Source organism: Anomaloglossus baeobatrachus, chromosome 5 (assembly GCF_048569485.1).
Source record: "Anomaloglossus baeobatrachus isolate aAnoBae1 chromosome 5, aAnoBae1.hap1, whole genome shotgun sequence".
NCBI lineage: Eukaryota > Metazoa > Chordata > Amphibia > Anura > Aromobatidae > Anomaloglossus > Anomaloglossus baeobatrachus.
In genome coordinates this window covers 495,952,788-495,970,193 of record NC_134357.1, presented here as the reverse complement: position 1 = coordinate 495,970,193, position 17,406 = coordinate 495,952,788, and positions in this window count along the sequence as shown.

Sequence of the window (17,406 nt, the reverse complement as noted above, 5' to 3'; positions counted from 1 at the left end):
AGTGGACGAAGCATGACAAACCAAAGTAGGAGTTATGCCCATTCAGGCTCTAAGTGGGTAGAGCAGCACAAAACCAAGTTAGGAGTCATGTCCCATCAGACCCTATGTGGGCTGAACATTACAGACCAAAGTTAGTAGTCATGCCTAGAGATGAGCGAACCGGTCCCGGTTCGGCTCGAGGCGGTTCGCCGAACGGGGGGTCTGGCTCGAGTTCGGCTCGTCGAACGTTCGACGAACCGAACTCGAGCCCATAGGAAACAATGGCAGGCAATCACAAACACAGTAAAACACCTAGAAAACACCCTGAAAGGTGTCCAAAAGGTGACAAACAACTCACAACATAACACAAACACATGGGAAAGTGACAAGGACATATACTCATGTGAAAACAAAACAGCTGGACAAGGAAAAAGAGGGAGACACACAGATATATGAGTATATGCAAAGAAACATCGATTCCATTATTGTGCAACTTGAGCCCTGCTCATTTTAGGCTTCCAATCTGGATAAATTGCCTGAGCTCGCCACGTACGCCTTGAGGATCTTGTCGTGTCCTGCAGCCAGCGTTCTCTCAGAACCTGTCTTCAGTGCTGCTGGGGGTCTGCTGGCAGATAAGCACACGTGTCTGTCCACTGACAATGTGGACCTGGCTCTCAGAGGACTTTTCTTCCCCTGGGTCAGCCAGGGGAGGCGAAAGGCACGCGTATTTTTGAGAGTGCTTCATGCAAAGCATCTTTTTCTTTGTCAAAAGGGGGGCTCAACCGATGCCAGTCAAGTGGGGTGTGTGTGGCCCAGTTAGTGGCAACGAGGGAGACTGTGGTTGGAGTCCCCTCGCTGTGTCTCTAAAAGAACCAAGATGAACAAGTCATGGCTCTCAGAGGACTTTTCTTCCCCTGGGTCAGCCAGGGGACGGGAAAGGCACGCGTATTTTTGAGAGTGCTTCATGCAAAGCATCTTTTTCTTTTTCAAAAGGGGGCTCAACCGATGCCAGTCAAGTGGGGTGTGTGTGGCCCAGTTAGTGGCAACGAGGGAGACTGTGGTTGGAGTCCCCTCGCTGTGTCTCTAAAAGAACCAAGATGAACAAGTCATGGCTCTCAGAGGACTTTTCTTCCCCTGGGTCAGCCAGGGGACGGGAAAGGCACGCGTATTTTTGAGAGTGCTTCATGCAAAGCATCTTTTTCTTTTTCAAAAGGGGGCTCAACCGATGCCAGTCAAGTGGGGTGTGTGTGGCCCAGTTAGTGGCAACGAGGGAGACTGTGGTTGGAGTCCCCTCGCTGTGTCTCTAAAAGAACCAAGATGAACAAGTCATGGCTCTCAGAGGACTTTTCTTCCCCTGGGTCAGCCAGGGGACGGGAAAGGCACGCGTATTTTTGAGAGTGCTTCATGCAAAGCATCTTTTTCTTTTTCAAAAGGGGGCTCAACCGATGCCAGTCAAGTGGGGTGTGTGTGGCCCAGTTAGTGGCAACGAGGGAGACTGTGGTTGGAGTCCCCTCGCTGTGTCTCTAAAAGAACCAAGATGAACAAGTCATGGCTCTCAGAGGACTTTTCTTCCCCTGGGTCAGCCAGGGGACGGGAAAGGCACGCGTATTTTTGAGAGTGCTTCATGAAAAGCATCTTTTTCTTTGTCAAAAGGGGGGGTCAACCGATGCCAGTCAAGTGGGGTGTGTGTGGCCCAGTTAGTGGCAACGAGGGAGACTGTGGTTGGAGTCCCCTCGCTGTGTCTCTAAAAGAACCAAGATGAACAAGTCATGGCTCTCAGAGGACTTTTCTTCCCCTGGGTCAGCCAGGGGACGGGAAAGGCACGCGTATTTTTGAGAGTGCTTCATGCAAAGCATCTTTTTCTTTGTCAAAAGGGGGGGTCAACCGATGCCAGTCAAGTGGGGTGTGTGTGGCCCAGTTAGTGGCAACGAGGGAGACTGTGGTTGGAGTCCCCTCGCTGTGTCTCTAAAAGAACCAAGATGAACAAGTCATGGCTCTCAGAGGACTTTTCTTCCCCTGGGTCAGCCAGGGGACGGGAAAGGCACGCGTATTTTTGAGAGTGCTTCATGCAAAGCATCTTTTTCTTTTTCAAAAGGGGGCTCAACCGATGCCAGTCAAGTGGGGTGTGTGTGGCCCAGTTAGTGGCAACGAGGGAGACTGTGGTTGGAGTCCCCTCGCTGTGTCTCTAAAAGAACCAAGATGAACAAGTCATGGCTCTCAGAGGACTTTTCTTCCCCTGGGTCAGCCAGGGGACGGGAAAGGCACGCGTATTTTTGAGAGTGCTTCATGAAAAGCATCTTTTTCTTTGTCAAAAGGGGGGGTCAACCGATGCCAGTCAAGTGGGGTGTGTGTGGCCCAGTTAGTGGCAACGAGGGAGACTGTGGTTGGAGTCCCCTCGCTGTGTCTCTAAAAGAACCAAGATGAACAAGTCATGGCTCTCAGAGGACTTTTCTTCCCCTGGGTCAGCCAGGGGACGGGAAAGGCACGCGTATTTTTGAGAGTGCTTCATGCAAAGCATCTTTTTCTTTGTCAAAAGGGGGGGTCAACCGATGCCAGTCAAGTGGGGTGTGTGTGGCCCAGTTAGTGGCAACGAGGGAGACTGTGGTTGGAGTCCCCTCGCTGTGTCTCTAAAAGAACCAAGATGAACAAGTCATGGCTCTCAGAGGACTTTTCTTCCCCTGGGTCAGCCAGGGGACGGGAAAGGCACGCGTATTTTTGAGAGTGCTTCATGCAAAGCATCTTTTTCTTTTTCAAAAGGGGGCTCAACCGATGCCAGTCAAGTGGGGTGTGTGTGGCCCAGTTAGTGGCAACGAGGGAGACTGTGGTTGGAGTCCCCTCGCTGTGTCTCTAAAAGAACCAAGATGAACAAGTCATGGCTCTCAGAGGACTTTTCTTCCCCTGGGTCAGCCAGGGGACGGGAAAGGCACGCGTATTTTTGAGAGTGCTTCATGCAAAGCATCTTTTTCTTTTTCAAAAGGGGGCTCAACCGATGCCAGTCAAGTGGGGTGTGTGTGGCCCAGTTAGTGGCAACGAGGGAGACTGTGGTTGGAGTCCCCTCGCTGTGTCTCTAAAAGAACCAAGATGAACAAGTCATGGCTCTCAGAGGACTTTTCTTCCCCTGGGTCAGCCAGGGGACGGGAAAGGCACGCGTATTTTTGAGAGTGCTTCATGCAAAGCATCTTTTTCTTTGTCAAAAGGGGGGGTCAACCGATGCCAGTCAAGTGGGGTGTGTGTGGCCCAGTTAGTGGCAACGAGGGAGACTGTGGTTGGAGTCCCCTCGCTGTGTCTCTAAAAGAACCAAGATGAACAAGTCATGGCTCTCAGAGGACTTTTCTTCCCCTGGGTCAGCCAGGGGACGGGAAAGGCACGCGTATTTTTGAGAGTGCTTCATGCAAAGCATCTTTTTCTTTTTCAAAAGGGGGCTCAACCGATGCCAGTCAAGTGGGGTGTGTGTGGCCCAGTTAGTGGCAACGAGGGAGACTGTGGTTGGAGTCCCCTCGCTGTGTCTCTAAAAGAACCAAGATGAACAAGTCATGGCTCTCAGAGGACTTTTCTTCCCCTGGGTCAGCCAGGGGACGGGAAAGGCACGCGTATTTTTGAGAGTGCTTCATGCAAAGCATCTTTTTCTTTGTCAAAAGGGGGGGTCAACCGATGCCAGTCAAGTGGGGTGTGTGTGGCCCAGTTAGTGGCAACGAGGGAGACTGTGGTTGGAGTCCCCTCGCTGTGTCTCTAAAAGAACCAAGATGAACAAGTCATGGCTCTCAGAGGACTTTTCTTCCCCTGGGTCAGCCAGGGGACGGGAAAGGCACGCGTATTTTTGAGAGTGCTTCATGCAAAGCATCTTTTTCTTTGTCAAAAGGGGGGGTCAACCGATGCCAGTCAAGTGGGGTGTGTGTGGCCCAGTTAGTGGCAACGAGGGAGACTGTGGTTGGAGTCCCCTCGCTGTGTCTCTAAAAGAACCAAGATGAACAAGTCATGGCTCTCAGAGGACTTTTCTTCCCCTGGGTCAGCCAGGGGACGGGAAAGGCACGCGTATTTTTGAGAGTGCTTCATGCAAAGCATCTTTTTCTTTTTCAAAAGGGGGCTCAACCGATGCCAGTCAAGTGGGGTGTGTGTGGCCCAGTTAGTGGCAACGAGGGAGACTGTGGTTGGAGTCCCCTCGCTGTGTCTCTAAAAGAACCAAGATGAACAAGTCATGGCTCTCAGAGGACTTTTCTTCCCCTGGGTCAGCCAGGGGACGGGAAAGGCACGCGTATTTTTGAGAGTGCTTCATGCAAAGCATCTTTTTCTTTTTCAAAAGGGGGCTCAACCGATGCCAGTCAAGTGGGGTGTGTGTGGCCCAGTTAGTGGCAACGAGGGAGACTGTGGTTGGAGTCCCCTCGCTGTGTCTCTAAAAGAACCAAGATGAACAAGTCATGGCTCTCAGAGGACTTTTCTTCCCCTGGGTCAGCCAGGGGACGGGAAAGGCACGCGTATTTTTGAGAGTGCTTCATGCAAAGCATCTTTTTCTTTGTCAAAAGGGGGGGTCAACCGATGCCAGTCAAGTGGGGTGTGTGTGGCCCAGTTAGTGGCAACGAGGGAGACTGTGGTTGGAGTCCCCTCGCTGTGTCTCTAAAAGAACCAAGATGAACAAGTCATGGCTCTCAGAGGACTTTTCTTCCCCTGGGTCAGCCAGGGGACGGGAAAGGCACGCGTATTTTTGAGAGTGCTTCATGCAAAGCATCTTTTTCTTTTTCAAAAGGGGGCTCAACCGATGCCAGTCAAGTGGGGTGTGTGTGGCCCAGTTAGTGGCAACGAGGGAGACTGTGGTTGGAGTCCCCTCGCTGTGTCTCTAAAAGAACCAAGATGAACAAGTCATGGCTCTCAGAGGACTTTTCTTCCCCTGGGTCAGCCAGGGGACGGGAAAGGCACGCGTATTTTTGAGAGTGCTTCATGCAAAGCATCTTTTTCTTTGTCAAAAGGGGGGGTCAACCGATGCCAGTCAAGTGGGGTGTGTGTGGCCCAGTTAGTGGCAACGAGGGAGACTGTGGTTGGAGTCCCCTCGCTGTGTCTCTAAAAGAACCAAGATGAACAAGTCATGGCTCTCAGAGGACTTTTCTTCCCCTGGGTCAGCCAGGGGACGGGAAAGGCACGCGTATTTTTGAGAGTGCTTCATGCAAAGCATCTTTTTCTTTTTCAAAAGGGGGCTCAACCGATGCCAGTCAAGTGGGGTGTGTGTGGCCCAGTTAGTGGCAACGAGGGAGACTGTGGTTGGAGTCCCCTCGCTGTGTCTCTAAAAGAACCAAGATGAACAAGTCATGGCTCTCAGAGGACTTTTCTTCCCCTGGGTCAGCCAGGGGACGGGAAAGGCACGCGTATTTTTGAGAGTGCTTCATGAAAAGCATCTTTTTCTTTGTCAAAAGGGGGGGTCAACCGATGCCAGTCAAGTGGGGTGTGTGTGGCCCAGTTAGTGGCAACGAGGGAGACTGTGGTTGGAGTCCCCTCGCTGTGTCTCTAAAAGAACCAAGATGAACAAGTCATGGCTCTCAGAGGACTTTTCTTCCCCTGGGTCAGCCAGGGGACGGGAAAGGCACGCGTATTTTTGAGAGTGCTTCATGCAAAGCATCTTTTTCTTTGTCAAAAGGGGGGGTCAACCGATGCCAGTCAAGTGGGGTGTGTGTGGCCCAGTTAGTGGCAACGAGGGAGACTGTGGTTGGAGTCCCCTCGCTGTGTCTCTAAAAGAACCAAGATGAACAAGTCATGGCTCTCAGAGGACTTTTCTTCCCCTGGGTCAGCCAGGGGACGGGAAAGGCACGCGTATTTTTGAGAGTGCTTCATGCAAAGCATCTTTTTCTTTTTCAAAAGGGGGCTCAACCGATGCCAGTCAAGTGGGGTGTGTGTGGCCCAGTTAGTGGCAACGAGGGAGACTGTGGTTGGAGTCCCCTCGCTGTGTCTCTAAAAGAACCAAGATGAACAAGTCATGGCTCTCAGAGGACTTTTCTTCCCCTGGGTCAGCCAGGGGACGGGAAAGGCACGCGTATTTTTGAGAGTGCTTCATGCAAAGCATCTTTTTCTTTGTGAAAAGGGGGGGTCAACCGATGCCAGTCAAGTGGGGTGTGTGTGGCCCAGTTAGTGGCAACGAGGGAGACTGTGGTTGGAGTCCCCTCGCTGTGTCTCTAAAAGAACCAAGATGAACAAGTCATGGCTCTCAGAGGACTTTTCTTCCCCTGGGTCAGCCAGGGGACGGGAAAGGCACGCGTATTTTTGAGAGTGCTTCATGCAAAGCATCTTTTTCTTTTTCAAAAGGGGGCTCAACCGATGCCAGTCAAGTGGGGTGTGTGTGGCCCAGTTAGTGGCAACGAGGGAGACTGTGGTTGGAGTCCCCTCGCTGTGTCTCTAAAAGAACCAAGATGAACAAGTCATGGCTCTCAGAGGACTTTTCTTCCCCTGGGTCAGCCAGGGGACGGGAAAGGCACGCGTATTTTTGAGAGTGCTTCATGAAAAGCATCTTTTTCTTTGTCAAAAGGGGGGGTCAACCGATGCCAGTCAAGTGGGGTGTGTGTGGCCCAGTTAGTGGCAACGAGGGAGACTGTGGTTGGAGTCCCCTCGCTGTGTCTCTAAAAGAACCAAGATGAACAAGTCATGGCTCTCAGAGGACTTTTCTTCCCCTGGGTCAGCCAGGGGACGGGAAAGGCACGCGTATTTTTGAGAGTGCTTCATGCAAAGCATCTTTTTCTTTGTCAAAAGGGGGGGTCAACCGATGCCAGTCAAGTGGGGTGTGTGTGGCCCAGTTAGTGGCAACGAGGGAGACTGTGGTTGGAGTCCCCTCGCTGTGTCTCTAAAAGAACCAAGATGAACAAGTCATGGCTCTCAGAGGACTTTTCTTCCCCTGGGTCAGCCAGGGGACGGGAAAGGCACGCGTATTTTTGAGAGTGCTTCATGCAAAGCATCTTTTTCTTTTTCAAAAGGGGGCTCAACCGATGCCAGTCAAGTGGGGTGTGTGTGGCCCAGTTAGTGGCAACGAGGGAGACTGTGGTTGGAGTCCCCTCGCTGTGTCTCTAAAAGAACCAAGATGAACAAGTCATGGCTCTCAGAGGACTTTTCTTCCCCTGGGTCAGCCAGGGGACGGGAAAGGCACGCGTATTTTTGAGAGTGCTTCATGAAAAGCATCTTTTTCTTTGTCAAAAGGGGGGGTCAACCGATGCCAGTCAAGTGGGGTGTGTGTGGCCCAGTTAGTGGCAACGAGGGAGACTGTGGTTGGAGTCCCCTCGCTGTGTCTCTAAAAGAACCAAGATGAACAAGTCATGGCTCTCAGAGGACTTTTCTTCCCCTGGGTCAGCCAGGGGACGGGAAAGGCACGCGTATTTTTGAGAGTGCTTCATGCAAAGCATCTTTTTCTTTGTCAAAAGGGGGGGTCAACCGATGCCAGTCAAGTGGGGTGTGTGTGGCCCAGTTAGTGGCAACGAGGGAGACTGTGGTTGGAGTCCCCTCGCTGTGTCTCTAAAAGAACCAAGATGAACAAGTCATGGCTCTCAGAGGACTTTTCTTCCCCTGGGTCAGCCAGGGGACGGGAAAGGCACGCGTATTTTTGAGAGTGCTTCATGCAAAGCATCTTTTTCTTTTTCAAAAGGGGGCTCAACCGATGCCAGTCAAGTGGGGTGTGTGTGGCCCAGTTAGTGGCAACGAGGGAGACTGTGGTTGGAGTCCCCTCGCTGTGTTTTACATGCTTTTAGAAGGGCATGAAATGGCTTGGAGGTTGACTTTCATCATATGCAAACTGTTGGCTACCAAAATGCTGCCTTTCCAACAACTGTGGTTATAGGCAATGAGGAACATACTGATGAAGATGAGACGCAGATACCCGATTGGGATGACAACTTAAATATTCGGTCAGGGCAAGAAGAAACTCGGTCTGAGGGGTAGGGGAGTGCAAACACAACAATTGATGATTAAGTTCTAGATCACACCTACTGTCAACCCACAGTCAGACACTCGAGGAGGTCAACAGAGGCGGTGGAGGAGGATGCAACCGACGTCGAAGTAACCTGGCGCCTTCCTGGACACAGTCGGAGCACTGGTAGCACGTCTACAACTGCATCCTCAGCCACCACTCTGCCTCTGAGCATTATTCGGGGTGGATCAACAGGTCGCATGGCCTCTAAGCCTTGCCTAGCCAGGTCCTTTTTTGACATAGAAAAAGATCGCCCAAATTATGTGATCTGTAAAATTTGTCATGGTTCTCTTAGTAGAGGTCAAAACCTCAGCAGTTTGACAACTTCTTCCATGAATCGTCACATGAATAAATATCATATGGCCCGATGGGAAGCTCACCGTGCTGCAATGCGGCCTAGCGGAGCGAACCATCCACCGCCTGCCCCTTCCAGTGCATCCGCGCGCTCGTCATCTTCTAGGACTGTGGGGACAGCTGTCACACCTGTTTTTCCACCCACAACTTCCACCACTGTAACCGCAACAGGCAGTTTGCTTGGTAGGTCGTCAGTTGGTTTGGAAGGGGAAACAAGTGAGTGTGTACAGCTCTCTCAGACATCGATAGCACCAACTTTGGATGAAGGCAACATCATGTCTCCGCCTGCACTTTCCTCACAAAGCTGCATTTTTCCAGGGACACCCGACTCAACACCGTCTACACACAGCAGCCAGATCTCTGTCCCTCAGATGTGGTCAAATAAAAGGCCACTTCCTGCGACCCATGACAAAGCGAAGAGGTTGACTCTATCCCTCTGTAAGCTGTTGACTACAGAAATGCTGCCTTTCCGCCTAGTGGACACACAGGATTTTAGAGACCTTATGTCTGTCGCTGTGCCCCAGTACCAGATGCCTAGTCGCCACTACTTCTCTAAGAAAGGTGTGCCCGCGCTACACCAGCATGTCGCACACAACATCACCGCTTCCTTGAGAAACTCTGTGTGTGAACGGGTGCATTTCACCACCGATACTTGGACCAGTAAGCATGGACAGGGACGTTACATGTCGCTGACTGGCCACTGGGTAACTATGGTGATAGATGGTGAAGGGTCTGCTGCACAAGTCTTGCCGTCCCCACGACTTGTGTGTCAATCCTCTGTCTGTCCAAGTTCCGCCACTGCTTCTGCATCCTCCACCTCATCTGGGTCCTCCACCTCCGCCCCAAGCCTGCCTGGTCAGGCCACCAGCGTTCTCACTGCGCAGAAGGAATCACGCACCCCTCATTACTATGCTGGTAGCAGAGCGCAACGGCATCAGGCGGTCTTTAGCTTGACATGTCTTTGAAATAGGAGTCACACAGCGACTGAGTTGTGGGCAGCTCTGGAGACTGATTTTGATAAATGGTTGTCTCCACTCAACCTGCAGCCTGGTAAGGCCGTGTGCGACAATGCTGCAAACCTGGGTGCGGCCCTTCGCCTGGGCAAGGTGACACACGTGCCTTGTATGGCTCACGTGTTTAACCTTGTTGTCCAGCAATTTTTAACACACTATCCCGGCCTAGATGGCCTTCTGACCAGGGCACGGAAACTGTCTGCAGTGCTCACTTCCGCCGTTCAACCGCCGCACCTGAGCGACTTGCATCACTCCAGAAGTCTTTCGGCCTGCCGGTTCATCGCCTGAAATGCGATGTGGCGACACGCTGGAATTCAACTCTCCACATGTTACAGCGACTGTGGCAGCACCGGCGAGCCCTGGTGCAATACGTCATGATGTATAGCCTGGGCCAACGAGATGCAGAAGTGGGGCAGATCACCCTGATGGAGTGATCTCAGATCAAGGACCTATGCACCCTTCTGCACAGTTTCGACATGGCGACGAATATGTTTAGCGCTGACAATGCCATTATCAGCATGACGATTACAGTCATTTACATGCTGGAGCACACGCTAAACACTATTCGTAGTCAGGGGGTGGGACAACAGGAAGGGGAGGAACTACAGGAGGATTCATATGCGCAAGACACAACAACATCACCAAGGTCCAGACGTTCATCATCACCAACGCGGCAGGCATGGGACCATGGGGGACAGGGATCAACAAGGGCGCATGGTAGCAGGTGAGATGTTGAGGAAGGTGCAGGAGGACATGAAGATATGGAGGACGAACTGTCCATGGACATGGAAGACTCAGCAGATGAGGGGGACCTTGGTCAAATTTCAGTTGAAAGAGGTTGGGGGGAGATGACAGAGGAAGAAAGAACGGTTAGCACCTCTATGCCACAAACACAGCGTGGACTTGGTGCGCATGGCTGCGCAAGACACATGAGTGCCTTCTTGTTGCACTACCTCCAACATGACCCTCGTATTGTCAAAATTAGAAGTGATGATGACTACTGGCTTGCCACACTATTAGATCCCCGGGACAAGTCCAAATTTTGTGACATAATTCCACCCATAGAAAGGGACGCACGTATGCAGGAGTATCAGCAGAAGCTGTTACTCGATCTTAGCTCGGCTTTTCCACCAAACAACCGTGCAGGTGAAGGGAGTGATTCTCCCAGTTGTAACTTGACAAACATGGGACGGCCTCGTCATCTTCAACAGTCTACCCGTACCAGTAGGACCGTATCTGGTGCTGGTAACAGCAATTTTATGGAATCTTTTCATAATTTTTTTAGACCCTCCTTTGCAAGGCCACCAGAGACAACAAGTCTGACACATAGTCAACGGATGGAGAGGATGATACAGGAGTATCTCCAAATGAACATCGATGCAATGACTTTGCAAATGGAGCCTTGCTCCTTTTGTGCTTCAAATCTAGAAAAATGTCAAGAGCTCTCCAGTTACGCCTCGAAGATTTTGTCGTGTCCAGCTGCCAGCGTTGTCTCTGAACGTGTCTTCAGTGCTGCTGGGTGTGTGCTGACAGATAAGCGCACGCGTCTGTCCAGTGACAATGTGGACAGACTGACGTTCATCAAAATGAACAAGTCATGGATCCAGAAGGAATTTACTACCCCTGTGTCATCCTGGGGAGAGTAAATGCTTGTGGATTTGGAATGTGCTTGATGCAAATCAAAACATCCTGTTTGCAACTAGGGCACAAGTGCTGCCACTGATAAGGTGTCTGTGTGGGGCCCAATTTTTGGAAAAAAAGGGAGACTCCGCTTGGAGTAACCCTTGCTTGCTGTGTTTTTTAAAAATGATACAAGATGAACAGATCTGAAGGCAAGATGAAGCCAACATCATGTCTCCGCCTGCACTTTTCTCACAAACCTGCATTTTTCCAGGGACACCCTACTCAACACCGTCTACAGACAGCAGCCAGATCTCTGTCCCTCAGATGTGGTCAAATAAAAGGCCACTTACTGCGACCCATGACAAAGCTAAGTGGTTGACTCTATCCCTCTGTAAGCTGTTGGCTACCGAAATGCTGCCTTTACGCGTAGTGGACACACAGGATTTTACAGACCTTATGTCTGTCGCTGTGCCCCAGTACCAGATGCCCAATCACCACTGCTTCTCCAAGAAAAGCATGCCCGCGCTACACCGGCATGTCGCACACAACATCACCACTTCCTTGAGAAAATCTGTGTGCGACAGGGTGCATTTCAACACAGATACTTGGACCAGTAAGCATAGACAGGGTCATTACATGTCACTGACTGGGCACTGGCAAACTATGGTGAGAGATGGAGAAGGGTCTGCTGTACAAGTCTTGCCGTCCCCACGAGTTGTTTCAATCCTTGTTCTGTATGTAGAAGTTAATACACTGCTTCTGCCTCTTCAACCTCGTGTGGGTCCTCTACCTTTGCGCAAACCCTGTGTGGTCAGGCCACCCTTCCTTGCAACTGCGCACAAGGACTACCACACACCTCCTTACTATGCTGGCAGCAGAGCTCAATGCCATCAGGCGGTCAAAGTTTTACTTTGAAATGTATGGGAAATGTGAGTCACACCGCTATTACAGAGAATAGTAGTCAGGCAGGGTCAAAACATTAATTGAGGAACAGGAACAGAATGGGACGGCCAGGACTTAATCAGAAAACAAGCAGAGGTGAAATGCGTATCGGCCAACAAGGTACATAAACAGCAAGCAGGAAAAGTAGTCAGGTAACAAGCACACAAAATCATAAAACTGAACTGGGGGTAAAATTAACCAGAGGTTCATAGCTATGTCTGGCAGTGGTCTGCAGACAGGATGGGCATAAAAAAGGGTGTGGTGTCTTCCCATTGGTTGTAGCTGAATGATGGTATTTCATCTGTGAGATACCCACCAGCTACATTCAGCCAGAGATTCTGCATCTGTCAAGGTAATGCAGCCCAGTGGGTGAGCATAACCTGCGTCCACCTGCGCCGCTGGCATCGACTACTCTCCCATCATCAGCACTATTCATGAAAGGAACACGTTGTCACCTGGCGACCGGAGTACAAATTGACGGAGCGGACTCCGTTGGTGACTTAACAGCCGTGTGCGGCAATGATGCAAACCTGGCTGCGGGCCATCCTCAGGGCAATGTGACACACGTGCCTTTTATGGCTCACGTGTTGATCCGAATTCTCCAGCAATTTTTAAAACACCATCACGGCCTACATGGCCTTGTGCAGCGGGCACGCTCGCTATGTGCTCACTTCCATCGTGCGCACACAGCAGCTCAACAACTTTCATCACTCCGGAAGTCTTAGGGTCTGGCAGTTAAACGCCGGAAATGCGATGTTCCGACACGCAGGAATTGGAATCTGCACATGTTGCAGCGTGTGTGGCAGCACCGCAGAGCCCTGCTGAAATACGGTAAGACATATAGCCTGGGATAAGTTGATCCAGAGGTGGTGCAGATCACGCTGCTGGAGTGGTGTCAGATCAAGGACCTATGCACCCTGCTACACAGTTTTGAAATGTCGACGAAGATGTTTAGCACTGGCAATGTCATTCTCAGCGTGACAATTCTGGTCATCTACATGATGGAGCACACTGTAATTATTATTCGTAGTCAGGTGTTGGGACAAGAGGAAGGGGAGGAAGTACAGGAGGAGTCATATGCGGAAGGGATAACAAGATCTACGAGGTCCAGATGGTCAGCGGCACCTATGCGGCAGTCATGGTGAGGGAGAGGGATTAACAAGGGCGCATAGTATCAGCAAAAAGTGTTGATGAAAGTGCAGGAGCCCATGAAGAAATGGAGGACGAACTGGCGATGGGCATGGAAGACTCAGCAGATGAGTGAGAGCTTGCTCACATTTCGGTTGTGCGAGGTTGTGGGTAGAGGGCAGAGGAAGGATGCACGATTCTCACCTCTCTGCCACCAACACACCAAGGACTTGGTCCTCCTGGATGCACAAGACACATGAGCGCCTTCTTGCTGCACTACCTACATGACCCTCGGATTGTATGAATTTGAAGTAATCCTGAATACTGGGTTGCCACACTGTTAGATCCCCGGTACAAGACAAAATTTGGCGAACTAATTCCTGCCATAGAAATAGACGCACGTATACAGGAGTATCTGCAGAATGTGGTACGCAATCTTAGATCTACTTTTCCACTAAACACCAGTGCTGCACAGAGTGAATCTCAACACTTTGTCATGGATAGGAGGAAATGGTCTTTTACTTGTCCACATCGGAGGGACCGAGGGATGGCTGCTGTGCTGAGATGGCGTTGAGTACGGTGTCCCTGCACAGTTGCACTTTTGGTCATATCCCAAAATGAGTTGAAAAAGGACAGATGCTGTTGGAAAGGGGAACAGGTGTGTTGGAAAGGGGAAAAAAATTTTGGTCCGTGGATTTGGTGGTTAAACAACTGTAACATTTGCTGAAGAAACAACATCTGTTACAGTGGGACTGGCAGATTTGGATAAAGTGGTATATAATCTGTGACCGCTATATAACAAAAATTAATAAGAAAAGAAAGAGAAAGGTATATATCACCTTCAGCAGTCAGTGTCCACCGTGCTCCCAGTTGGAAAAGGAGAGGTTGGCAACTTGAAGGTTTGGTGGAGGATACAGAGCTGTGTGGCTATGAAACTAATAGTAGCCTGAACCGAGTTAGACGCCATTCGGATCTGGAGACTGTGAGCCCTGTTAGCGTCACAGGGTCCACATGCCCACCCAGCCCAGGAACTCCCTGTTAACAACACAGGGGCCATTGAGTACGCTGACCGTGTGCGTAGGGGCCACACCTGTGGACAGCAGGCGCATCAGCAGCAGCAGGCCTGTTAATGCCACTGGGCTGCACAAGCAGGACTGTTAGGACAGGAGCTGGTCTTAACCGTTCTGCGTTACCAACTGTGGTGGTGGCCTGCATCCACCACCCTATCCCTGCCTACCTCTGGCCTAAAGCCGCAATGGGTTCAACACATGGAGGTGTGCTCTTTCGGAGCATAATAGAAGACTGCGCACCTCCTTGTTGGCTCCAGCCCCTTTTATAACCTGGGTCCGCCCCAAACCAGGGTGAACCACAATGCACCTCCTGGAGACAAAAGCAGAGTGACACGTCATGAGTGGCATAACTAGCGTCCTATTTGGAAACGCAACTTCAATGATGACCTCATGGCTGCCATGACCCAAACACCTCACCAGTCATCGTCTGACCATCAATAATGCGGTGACAAGTCATAGGTGTGGGCCTCTGCAAGCCATTTGGGAGGACACCTGATGCCCTGTGGTCTATATGGGACCCCCACATCAGGGCCAGGGCCAAAGAGTTCATTACCGGACCTAGTCTCTGATGCAGGAAGTGCCTGAGCATGCTCAGTAGCATGAAATACAGTCTCTGAAAAAAGACTATCAGCTTTAGCATGGTGTCTAGGCACAAAACAGGACTTAGACCCGGCACAGAATGCAAGCACCTGTGCAAAGAGGCTTTTCACACTTAGTGTGGGAGCATGCGCTGTATCCCGAAATGAAGACTTAGCGTCAGGAATGGCACAGTCAGGCTGAGCATACTCACTAGGCGAAACACTGTAATTATGCTGCAGCTGGGGTACATCGGCACACGCATGCGCACTAGCTGCCTCTCCACACTTAGACGTGGAGGGGAAATTTGTCTTGGAGATGCTGTCTATGAACAGAAGGAAAAGCTAAAGGAAGCCTGACTTTCTATCCCTCCGAATTATGAAATGCAGCAATGAATTCCATGAGTTTGCTATAACATTAGCGTAGCTAAATGTGCATGAGGGTGTGATGTAGAGGTGCTAGAAATAGCTTGTCACCAGTGGGGCACTAATGGAATACAACAGCCAGTTCTATGATGCCACAAAATGGCAGTATTTTGTGCTATCATTATAGCTTATTAAAAACAGAGCACGAGGTTGTCATGCAGAGGTGCTGCACATAGATTTGCAGTAGTGTGAATAGACAAAAGTACAATAGCCACGTTTAGGATACAACTAGGTACAGTGAGTGTTTGCTAGTATAATGGCTGAGTTTAAAAAAGTTTGAGTGTGCAATGCAGGCAGATGTCCTGCAAATATCGTTCCAATACTGTGAATTGACAAAAGTACAATAGCCACGTTTAGGATACAACTAGGTACAGTGAGTGTTTGCTAGTATAATGGCTGAGTTTAAAAAAGTTTGAGTGTGCAATGCAGGCAGACGTGCTGCAAATAACGTTCCAATACTGTGAATAGACAAAAGTACAATAGCCACGTTTAGGATACAACTAGGTACACTGAGTGTTTGCTACTATAAATGGCTGAGTTTAAAAAAGTTTGAGTGTGCAATGCAGGCAGACGTGCTGCAAATAACGTTCCAATACTGTGAATTGACAAAAGTACAATAGCCACGTTTAGGATACAACTAGGTACACTGAGTGTTTGCTAGTATAATGGCTGAGTTTAAAAAAGTTTGAGTGTGCAATGCAGGCAGACGTGCTGCAAATAACGTTCCAATACTGTGAATTGACAAAAGTACAATAGCCACGTTTAGGATACAACTAGGTACAGTGAGTGTTTGCTAGTATAATGGCTGAGTTTAAAAAAGTTTGAGTGTGCAATGCAGGCAGACGTGCTGCAAATAACGTTCCAATACTGTGAATTGACAAAAGTACAATAGCCACGTTTAGGATACAACTAGGTACAGTGAGTGTTTGCTAGTATAATGGCTGAGTTTAAAAAAGTTAGAGTGTGCAATGCAGGCAGACGTGCTGCAAATAACGTTCCAATACTGTGAATAGACAAAAGTACAATAGCCACGTTTAGGATACAACTAGGTACACTGAGTGTTTGCTACTATAAATGGCTGAGTTTAAAAAAGTTTGAGTGTGCAATGCAGGCAGACGTGCTGCAAATAACGTTCCAATACTGTGAATTGACAAAAGTACAATAGCCACGTTTAGGATACAACTAGGTACACTGAGTGTTTGCTACTATAAATGGCTGAGTTTAAAAAAGTTTGAGTGTGCAATGCAGGCAGACGTGCTGCAAATAACGTTCCAATACTGTGAATTGACAAAAGTACAATAGCCACGTTTAGGATACAACTAGGTACAGTGAGTGTTTGCTAGTATAATGGCTGAGTTTAAAAAAGTTAGAGTGTGCAATGCAGGCAGACGTGCTGCAAATATCGTTCCAATACTGTGAATAGACAAAAGTAAAATAGCCACGTTTAGGATACAACTAGGTACACTGAGTGTTTGCTAGTATAATGGCTGAGTTTAAAAAAGTTAGAGTGTGCAATGCAGGCAGACGTGCTGCAAATAACGTTCCAATACTGTGAATAGACAAAAGTACAATAGCCACGTTTAGGATACAACTAGGTACACTGAGTGTTTGCTACTATAAATGGCTGAGTTTAAAAAAGTTTGAGTGTGCAATGCAGGCAGACGTGCTGCAAATAACGTTCCAATACTGTGAATTGACAAAAGTACAATAGCCACGTTTAGGATACAACTAGGTACAGTGAGTGTTTGCTAGTATAATGGCTGAGTTTAAAAAAGTTTGAGTGTGCAATGCAGGCAGACGTGCTGCAAATAACGTTCCAATACTGTGAATTGACAAAAGTACAATAGCCACGTTTAGGATACAACTAGGTACAGTGAGTGTTTGCTAGTATAATGGCTGAGTTTAAAAAAGTTTGAGTGTGCAATGCAGGCAGACGTGCTGCAAATAACGTTCCAATACTGTGAATAGACAAAAGTACAATAGCCACGTTTAGGATACAACTAGGTACACTGAGTGTTTGCTACTATAAATGGCTGAGTTTAAAAAAGTTTGAGTGTGCAATGCAGGCAGACGTGCTGCAAATAACGTTCCAATACTGTGAATTGACAAAAGTACAATAGCCACGTTTAGGATACAACTAGGTACACTGAGTGTTTGCTACTATAAATGGCTGAGTTTAAAAAAGTTTGAGTGTGCAATGCAGGCAGACGTGCTGCAAATAACGTTCCAATACTGTGAATTGACAAAAGTACAATAGCCACGTTTAGGATACAACTAGGTACACTGAGTGTTTGCTAGTATAATGGCTGAGTTTAAAAAAGTTAGAGTGTGCAATGCAGGCAGACGTGCTGCAAATATCGTTCCAA